The following is a 10,555-nucleotide window of genomic DNA, read 5'->3' as shown; positions in this document are numbered from 1 at the left end:
AAACTCCTGGCCTCAAGTGATCCTCCTGCCTTCGCCTCCTGAGTAGCTAGGATTACAGGCATCAGTCACCACACGCAGCTGTACTTCCTTTTATGACCTACTTTTGATGGTCACACATTGTCCCCTGTTTGTTAGAGGGCAATAACTGAGGGCAGCCCGTAATCAAGAAGAGATGAAGCCGGATGTGGAGGCTCACGCCTGTAATCCCAGCACTTTGGGAGGCTGAGGTGGGTGGATCACCTGAGGTCGGGAGTTCGACACCAGCCTGACCAACATGGAGAAACCCCGTGTCTACTAAAAATACAAAGTTAGCCGGGCGTGGTGGCACATCCCTGTAATCCCAGCTACTCGGGAGGCTGAGGCAGGAGAATTGCTTGAACCAGGGAGGCAGAGGTTGCAGTGAGCTGAGATTGTGCCATTGCACTCCAGCCTGGGCAACAAGAGCAAAACTCCGTCTTAAAAAAAAAGAAAGAGGCCGGGCGCGGTGGCTCAAGCCTGTAATCCCAGCACTTTGGGAGGCCGAGATGGGCGGATCACGAGGTCAGGAGATCGAGACCATCCTGGCTAACACGGTGAAACCCCGTCTCTACTAAAAACTACAAAAAACTAGCCGGGCGAGGTGGCGGCGCCTGTAATCCCAGCTACCCGGGAGGCTGAGGCAGGAGAATGGCGTGAACCCGGGAGGCGGAGCTTGCAGTGAGCTGAGATCCGGCCACAGCACTCCAGCCTGGGTGACAGAGCGAGACTCCGTCTCAAAAAAAAAAAAAAAAGAAAGAAAGAAAAAGAAGAGATGAATTAGACCCCACCTTTTGTGGGAAGAATATCAGAGAATTTGCGTTCATGTTTTAAAAACATTACACTTATTACACTTGCTTTTCCCCATACACATCGCAAATATTTACAGAGGGGAACCCAGACAGCACATAGAAACCAGGGTACCCCACTGAAATGCCTGCAGAGACCACAAGGCCACGTAAATGGGCAACTTGAGCGAACAGATCCCCTGCATCTGTCTCGCGGTTATCCCCGAGGATGGCTGAGGCAGACTGTGCTGAACCCAACAGCACATGCCCTGTCTATAGGAACCGGACACTGCTTTGCCCCAGCCCATTGCTGCAATGGCACTCTGGGCTGCCAGGTCTTCGGACTTTTCAGAAGAGAAGTCAGTAATGTAAACTTTGATGTAAACCCTCACAATTATTCATGACGCTGATCAAACACTGAGAAAGCCAAACAAAACCATCTCCAAAGTAGGTTAGGCCTGGGGCCCACCAGACTGTAAACTTTCATGTCAATCTATGAAGAGTTTTTCACTCATGAAAATATGGAATAAAAGTTCATGGAAATGTGCTCGTCCTTGATCCAGATTATTCACACCTGCGTAGGGGCAAGGAGCTCATTTCAAGAGCCTCCATCTAAAATGCTCCCTAGAGAAACAGTACAGTGAGTTCATTGAGCGTCAGGTCTTGGTTAATTACCTGGTAAATTAATAAGTGAATCCAGTGTAGAACATGAATTTAATTTTTTTTTTTTTTTTTTTTGAGACAGAGTTTCACTCTTGTTGCCCAGGCTGGAGTGCAATGGCATGATCTCAGCTCACCGCAACCTCCACTCCCTGGGTTCAAGCAATTCTCCTGCCTCAGACTCCTGAGTAGCTGGGATTACAGGCATGCGCCACCACACCCAGCTAATTTTGTATTTTTAGTAGAGACTGGGTTTCTCCATGTTAGTCAGGCTGGTCTTGAACTCCTGACCTCAGGTGATCGGTCCGCCTCGGCCTCCCAAAGTGCTGGGATTACAGGTGTGAGCCACCGCACCTGGCCAAAATACTTTTAATTTAAAATTTTTTCATTCTTTTTTACACAAATAAACTACCAGCTCGTGAAAGAGAAGGAAAAGGCAAGGTTTTGGTGAATATCTTTTCAATTTTCTGTTTCTATGCATATATCTGTTTTGCTTTGTTTTTAAATATTGGATAGGTGTTTCATACCTAGCTTTTGAAGTTTAATATATTGGCCGGGCGTGGTGTCTCACGCCTGTAATCCCAGCAATTTGCGAGGCTGAGGCGGGCGGATCACCTGAGGTCAGGAGTTGGAGACCAGCCTGGCCAACATGGTGAAACCCCGTCTCTACTAAAAATACAAAAAATTAGCCAAGTGTGGTGGTGGGTGCCTGTAATCCCAGCTACTCAGGAGGCTGAGGCAGGAGAATCACATTAATCCAGGAGGCAGAGGTTGCAGTGAGCAGTGATCGAGCCACTGTACTCCAGCCTGGGCGACACAGCAAGACTCTGTCTCAAAAAAAGAAAAATTAATATATCATGAACACCTTTCCAAGCCCATAAATATACTCCTCCATTACTATTTTTTTCTTTTTTCTTTTTCTTTTTTTTTGAGATGGAGTCTCGCTTTGTCCCCCAGGCTGGAATGCAGTGGTGCAATCTTGGCTCACTGCAACCTCCGTCTCCCGGATTCAAGCAATTCTCCTGCCTCCGCCTCCAGAGTCGCTGGGATTACAGGAGCCACCACCACGCCCGGCTAATTTTTGTATTTTTAGTAGAGACGAGGTTTCACCATGTTGACCAAGCTGGTCTCGCACTCCTGACCTCAAGGGATCTGCCCACCTCGGCCTCCCAAAGTGCTGGGATGACTGGCTCTTTTTCTTCTTTTTTTTCTTTTTTTCGAGATAGGGTCTTGCTCTGTAGCCCAGGATGGAGTGCAGTGGTGCAATTATAGCTCACTGTAGCCTCAAACTCCTGGGCTCAAGTGATCCTCCCACCGAAGCCTTCCAAGTGGCTAGGACTACAGGTGCGTGCCACCATACCCGGGTAATTTAAAAATTTTTTTGTAGAGACAGATCTCGCTGTGTTCAGGCTGGTCTCAAACTTCTGGCCTCAAGCCATCCTCCCATCTCATCTTCCCAAAGTGCTGGGATTTCAGGTGTGAGCCACCGCGCCTGGCCTTTGTTATTATTTTTGATGGTTAACATGGTATTTGACTACTCTATGATTTATTTCATCAGTGCCCTGCTTTATCAGTCAGGAATAACCATGGCTTTGACTGCAAAAACAAAAAAGTAAACAACAAAGTCCATCAGAACAATAATAACAGTCACAAAACATGAATGAAGTTGGGCGCGGTGGCTCACGCCTGTAATCCCAGCACTTCGGGAGGCTTAGGCAGGCGGATCATGAGGTTGGGAGTTTGGGACCAGCCTGGCCAACATAGTGAAAAACTGTCTCTACTAAAAATACGACAAATCAACTGGGCGTGGTGGCGGGTGCCTGTAATCCCAGCTACTTGGGAGACTGAGTCAGGAGAATCGCTTGAACCCAGGAGGAGGAGATTGCAGTGAGCTGAGATTCCGCCACTGCACTCAACCCCAGATGAGAATGTGAGACTGTCTCAAAAATAAATAAATTAATTAATTAATACACGAATGTATGCTAGTGGCTTGAATGAAGTAGAAGTTTAGTCTCAGTCCCATTGGAGGAGTTGAGAAGAGAACAGTACAGTTTTGGTGTGGTAAGTAGACCATTCAGGGAACCCAGTTCCTTTGAGCTCTTGGCTCTATCTCTCTCAAAGCACATGAGCTTTTACCTCGGGGTTCAACAATGATGCTGGAGCTCTGGCCATCATATCCACATTCCAGCCAGCAGGGATGAGGAAGGGATCAAAAAGGCACAGCTACCTCTTTTAGGACATTTCCCAGAAGTCATCTCCAACAACTCCATTTACAGTCATGCACCACATAACATTTTGGTTAACAATAGACCACATGTACAATGGTGGTCCTGTAAGATTATTTACTGTACCTTTTCCTATGTTTAGATATGTTTAGATACACAAATACTTACCATTGCATTACAACTGCCTACAGTATTCAGTACAGGTTTATAGCCTAGGAGCAATAGGTTACACCATAGAGCCCACGTGTGGAGTAGGACATACCATCTCAGTTTGTAAGTATACTCTATGATGTTCACACAACAAAATCACCTAATGACACACATTTTTCAGAACATATTCCTGTTATTAAGCAACACATGACTGTATATCCCCACTAACCAGACCTCATATCTAGCTTCAAGGGAAGCAGGGAAATGTAATATTTTTTCTGAGTGTCCTGTGCTGTTTTAGAAATCCTAGTGGCAGGCTGGGTGTGGTGGCTCACACCTGTAATCCCAGCACTTTGGGAGGCCGAGGTGGGTGGATCACTTAAGGTCAGGAATTCGAGACCAGCCTAGTCAACATGGCGAAACCCCGTCTCTACTAAAAGTACAAAAGTTAGCCGGGCATGGTGGTGGGCACCGGTAGTCCCAGCTACTCAGGAGGCTGAGGAGGCAAGAGAATCGCTTGAACCCTGGAAGCAGAGGTTGCAGTGAACCAAGATCGCACCACTGCACTCCAGGCCGGGCAACAGAGCAAGACTCAATCTTAAAACAACAACAACAACAACAACAAAAAGAAATCCTGGTGGCTGAAGTGTGGCCTCTAAATATCATTTTCCACTGAAAGCATCACTACTCTTTGGAGAACTGGCTGATTCAAGATCAGGGTCAGGAAAAGTACAAGCTAAGCTGAAAAGGCTCAGGTGCCAGGTGTTGTGGTGCACGCCTGTAGCCCCAGCTACTTGAGATGCTGAGGCAGGAGGATTGCTTGAGTCCAAGAGTTCTAGTCCTGCCTGGGCAACATGGAGAGACCCTGTCTCAGAAATGAAAAGGGGGAGGGACCAGGAGCCAACTCAAGTTGAAGGGGTTTCCACTGGCTAAAGATAGTACAATTCGAGCATCAATACATCAATAAGAATAACTGCAATGAGTTGAAGCATATTGCATATGTTCAATTTCGTGAATGGTGATGAAACTGAAAGGGGGGGAAGGAAAGGGAGAGAGAGAGAGAGAGAGAGAGAGAGAGAGAGAGAGAGAGAGAAACCCCATTTGTCATTTTGCAGGATACCTGGGAGCAAACCGATTATTTTGAAGGCTGGCTAATAAAGAGAAAGAACCAAGCATTTATTTTTCCTTTCTTTAGGCTAACCAAGCAGTTGATGAAGAGTCATTGTATTTTATACAAGTATCTTAGCTAATATATGAAGTGATAGAAGATCACCATTTGGCAGCTGCTGATGAACTAGGAGTCCAGGCAGTAATTACCAAAGGGCCTAATGTTGCAAAAACAGAGAAACAACTTCTTTTCTTTTTCTTTTTCTTTTTTCTTTTATTTTTATTTATTTATTTTTTTTTTTGAGTCGGGGTCTTGATCTGTCACCAAGGCTGGAGTGCAGTGGCGCAATCACAGCTCACTGCAGCCTCCACCTCCTAGGCTGAAGGGATCCTCCCACCTCAGTCTCCAGAGTAGCTGGGACTACAGGCATGCACCATCATGCCTGGGTAATTTTTGTATTTTTTGTAGAGACGGGGTTGCACTATGTTGCCCAAGCTGGTCTTGGGCTCCTGGGCTCAAGTGATCCATCCACCTCAGCCTCCCAAAGTGCTGAGATTACAGGTGTGAGCCACCATACCCGGCCAGAGATGACAACTTGATGGAACATAACAGCATCTATGATGTAGTCTTGCCAGAAATAAAAATGAGAATTCAAATCCAAATGTGAGCAAGCCTTGCATTCTAAATACCAGTTTCTAAGAAATACATGTCAGCAGAACATGCCAACCACCATGTTGAGGAATGCCATCAGCAAAACCCAGCTTCGAGAATGCTCTCAAGACAAATGATCTGGCTTCTTCAACACACCAATTTACCCCAATGCTGGGTCGTAAATTACCCTTCTCACTTTATTATAAGAATGCTAGTCCCCTGGCGGGGTGCGGTGGCTCACGCCTGTAATCCCAGCACTTTTGGAGGATGACATGGGTGGATCACTTGAGGTCAGGAGTTCAAGACCAGCCTGACCAACATGGTGAAACTCTGTCCCTACCAAAAAATACAAAACCTAGCCAGGTGTGGTGGTATGTGCCTGTAGTCCCAGCTACTCAGGAAGCTGAGACAGGAGAATTTCTTGTACCGGAGAGGTGGAGGTTGCAATGAGCCAAGATCATGACACTACACGCCAGCCTGGGCGGCAGAGCAAGACTCTGTCTCAAAAAAAAAAGAAAAAAGAATGTTAGTCCCCTGAGTCTTGGATCCTTTCCCCACACTCACCCCACTCACCCCACTACCACCACCCTGACCCTTTCTATGGCTCATCAGGGTCATTTCCCACACCTAACATGTAGACTAAAGATCAGACACAGCCGCAACCAGGAACAAAGGACAAGGACACATGGTTAGGCCTGAAAGCTCACGAGAGCCCTAAAGTCCCCACTTTCTGGACTAAAATGTGGTTTAGTCTTAGGCCCTTTAGTCGCTGACAGATCTGTCACCTGGGTCTTCTAGAAACTTCTGCCTTCCCTCAGATTCCTTCCTTTCTCTGCTTTTCCCCTCTCCTCTGTCCCTGCCCTGCACAAAACCCCCGTTCTCCACCAAAATCTCCAACCACTAGCCCTGCCCTCTTGCCTTTGCTTCTAGACTTCCATTGGGTCTGTTTTTTGTGTTTGTTTGTTTGTTTTGAGACGGAGTCTCGCTCTTGTCACCCAGGCTGGTGTGCAATGGCTCACTGCAACCTGATTCACTACAAGTGATTCTCCTGCCTCAGTCTCCCGAGTAGCTGGGATTACAGGCACCCACCATCATGCCCAGCTAATTTTTGTATTTTTAGTAGAGACGGGGTTTCGCCATGTTGGCCAGGCTGGTCTCGAACTTCTGATCTCAGGTGATCCACCCACCTCAGCCTCCCAAAGTGCTAAGATTACAGGTGTGAGCCACCGTGCCAGGCCCATTGGTTAGGCCTGGCTCTGTCTCACTGTGTGTCCCCAGTCTAATGTCAGACTGCAAGGTCTTAGCATATTGAAAGGGAAAGGTATGCCTAAGGGTAGGCTGAAGGAGTGACTGGGAGGGAGGTGTGTATAAACGTGGCCTTGGTGGGCCAGGTGGCTGGGTATGGTGGGGAGAGTTGCGAGCTGAAGAAAACTCTCTGGAGACCGGAAGAGCCCCATTTTCCACACACTAGGCCCAGTCTCCTCGCACTCCCCTTTATCCAACTCCAGCCTCTCCCCGCCTATGGCCCATGTGACACTCTGCAGTTCCCAGCTCAAGACTCCCTGTTTCCTGAAATCCCCAGTCAGACGTCCCTCCACCCCTTTACACGTCCCCCAATCCCAGCTGTCAGCTCCCCTCATAGTGTATTCATATCTGAGGCCCTCCAGGTCATCCTCCAAACCAACCTGGGTTTGGCAGACACCTCCCTGAGAACTGCCCTCCTCTTCCTCCCCCAGTTCCAAGCCCCCGGAAAAGCCAAAATCCAGGCCATTCTGGGCTGGGCAGCAAGGCTGTGTGGCCTCAAATACACACTCCCACAGCCCCTTTTCCCTTCAAATTCCTGCGCGGCACCACCACCACCATCTGTTCCGCGCAAAACTTTCCAAATCTCACCTTCTCCCTCAAACTGGCCTCTTAGCCCTTTTGGAAACCCTTTCCAACCCTGCAGTTCTAAAAATACACAAAACAAAATCAAGTGAAATTTAAGCCACCATGCTTAAAATGAAGTTTCTGGAAACGGGGCGGGGGTGGGGTGTCTTGGCTGATTTCTTTTCAGGTCTGGGAGCAGCACAGGTGCACTGTATTTCTGCCCTGGTGTGTTCTAAGTTCCCGGAGGACAGCCACCAAGGCCTCCTCAACCCTCTGCACTCAATGGCCCCTCCATCAACGATGTGGGCAGACTTGGCCTGGGTTCCTTAATTACCGGTTTAAAGAAGGGAGACAATCCCATGTCTCAGCTCTCTGCCACTCTCTGTACATGCTCTATACACTGGCCACTTTGTATCCCAGGCAACCTACCTGGAGGAATTTGTATTGTCTGTCACTAAATTGCAAGATCTTTCAGGCTGAAGAGAGTTTTCTTTGTATTCCCTCAGCCCTAGTACCAGGCCTGACTCAGGGACGGCCCTGGTTAAAAGTGCAGAAATGGCCGGGTGTGGTGGCTCACTCCTGTAATCCAAGGCTGATGTGGGTGGATCACTTGAGGTCAGGAGTGATTCAAGACCAGACTGTGCAACATGGCAAGGTCCCCATCTCTACCAAAAAGTGCAAACATTAGCTGGGCATGGTGCCTGTATTCCCAGCTACTCAGGAGGCTGAGGCAGGAGGATTGCTTGAGCCGGAAAGGTGGGGGGTTGCAGTGAGCTGAGTTCGCACCACGGCACTCCAGCCTGGGCGACAGAGCAAGCAAGACTCTGTCTCAAAAATAGTAATAATAAATAAATAAATAAAGTGCAGAATTGTACCCTTCCCCTCTCAGCAAAGAGAAATCACAGGGAGTCACTGGTCCCTCTGAGAAGCGCAAAGCAGGAATGCCTTCATTTTATTTATGTTTGTTTGTTTGTTTACGAACTAGTTAATTAAACTATCCAGCATCTTTCTGGAAAGAAGAGGCTCAGCCATTTCAGAATTGAGGTCCCCACGCCAAGGCAGCAGTGCCTTTGACCTTGGGAGCTGTGTGCTGTATTTGCCAGCTCACCAATACCTAGAACGTTTCCATTCTCTTCTCCAGCTGGATTTTGGGCTGCTCTTTTCACACTCACCTCTGTTCTTTCCAGTCCTCTTGCATCATTTCCCCAAGTTTATTTATTCTCCTCTTTTTTTTTTTTTTTTTTTTTTGGAGACAGCCTCTCACTCTTTCACCCAAGCTGCTGCTCAATGGTGCGGTCATAGCTCACTGCAACCTTGACCTTCTAGGCTCATGCCGCCCATCTCAGCCTCCCGAGTAGCTGGGACTACAGGATGTGCTACCATGCCCGCCTAATATTTTAAATTACCATTATTGTTTTGTGGAGGTGGGATCTCACTATGTTGCCCAGGCTTCTGTCATTTTAATTGGACAATCCACAAAGCAGACAAATCTTTCTTGAAAGCTGTAATACCACCCCACCACCACCTACCCCACAAGAAAATTAAAAAAAAATTTCCTTGGATTGTATTGCTTGGTTTTAAAACAGTTAAAAAGACACTACTTCTCTTGCATTGGAGGCTGTTGATTTTATTATTTATTTGTTATTTTATTTTATTTGTTTTGAGATGGAGTCTTGCTCTGTCTCCTGGGCTGGAGTGCAGTTGCTCAGTCTCGGCTCATTGCAACCTCTGCCTCCTGGGTTCGAGCGATTTTTCTGCCTCAGTCTCCCAAGTAGTTGGGATTACAGGCACGCACCACCATGCCCAGCTAATTTTTGTATTTTTAGCAGAGATGAGGTTTTACCATGTTGGCCAGGCTGGTCTCGAACTCCTGACCTCAGGTGATCTACCTGCCTCAGCCTCCCAAAGTGCTGGGATTACATGTGTGAGTCACCTTGTCTGACATATTTTTATTTTTTTTATTTTTTATTTTTTTGAGATAATGTCTTGCTCTGTTACCCAGTCTAGACTGTAGTGGCGTGATTATGGCTCACTACAGCCTTGACCTCCTGGCCTCAAGCAATCCTCCCTCCTCAGCCCATGGAGTAGCTGGGATTGCAGGTGGGAGCCACTGTGCCCTGCTTGATTTTATTTTTTAATTAAAAGAAAGAAAAATATGGCTAAGTCACACTACCACCTCAAACACAGCCTAAGTCTGGGGCTCTGCACAATCGTGTGACTCTGCCAAATTCATAAATATCTGTGAATTGCAGGGTATCAGGCAAAGATGGCTACACGCTGGAGGATCCACAATGCCCATTCCTCAGGAACTTACATAAAGGACTAAGTCAGACAGGCCCCTGTCCAAAGCTAATTTCGCTACCTGCTTGTAAAGAAAGGGCCCAGGGGAATGGAGAGCCCAGCACTCTCAATGGCTTGGTGTGTGATTTTATATTAGTTTCCTAGGGCTGCTGTAACAAAGTGCCATATTTATGATACTTTGTTATTGTCTCAGTTATTGTCTCTCCGTTCTGGAGTCTGGAAGCCTAAGATCAAGGTGATGCTAGGGTTAGTTTCTTCTGGGGGCTGTGAGGGAAAATCTGTTCGTGCCTCTCACCCCGTTGTTGGTGGCTTGCTGACAATCTTTGGGGTTCTTTGGCTTGTGGAAGCATCAAGCTAATCTCTGCCCTCATCTTCTTCTTTTTTTTTTTTTTTTTTGAGACAAAGTCTCGCTCTGTCACCCAGGCTGGAGTGCAGTGGCACCATCTCTGCCTCCCTGCAACCTCCGCCTCCTGGGTTCAAGCGATTCTTCTGCCTCGGCCTCCCAAAGTGCTGGGATTACAGGTGTGAGCCACTGCGCCCGGCCCTGCCCTCATCTTCATGTGGTCTTCTCTCTGTGTGCATATGTCTCCAAATTCCCCCTCTTTATAAGGACACCAGTCATATTGGATTAGGGGCCACCTTACTCTGGCATGATCTCCTCTTAACTCATTGCATCTGCAACCTACTATTTCCAAATGTGGTCACATTCTGATGTACTGGGGGTGAGGACTTCAACATGTGAGTACCGGAGAGACACAATTCAACTCACAGCAGATGTATTCTAGAGA

This window comes from Rhinopithecus roxellana, chromosome 7 (assembly GCF_007565055.1).
Source record: "Rhinopithecus roxellana isolate Shanxi Qingling chromosome 7, ASM756505v1, whole genome shotgun sequence".
NCBI classification, from domain to species: domain Eukaryota; kingdom Metazoa; phylum Chordata; class Mammalia; order Primates; family Cercopithecidae; genus Rhinopithecus; species Rhinopithecus roxellana.
Note: the sequence above shows the minus strand (reverse complement) of the source record.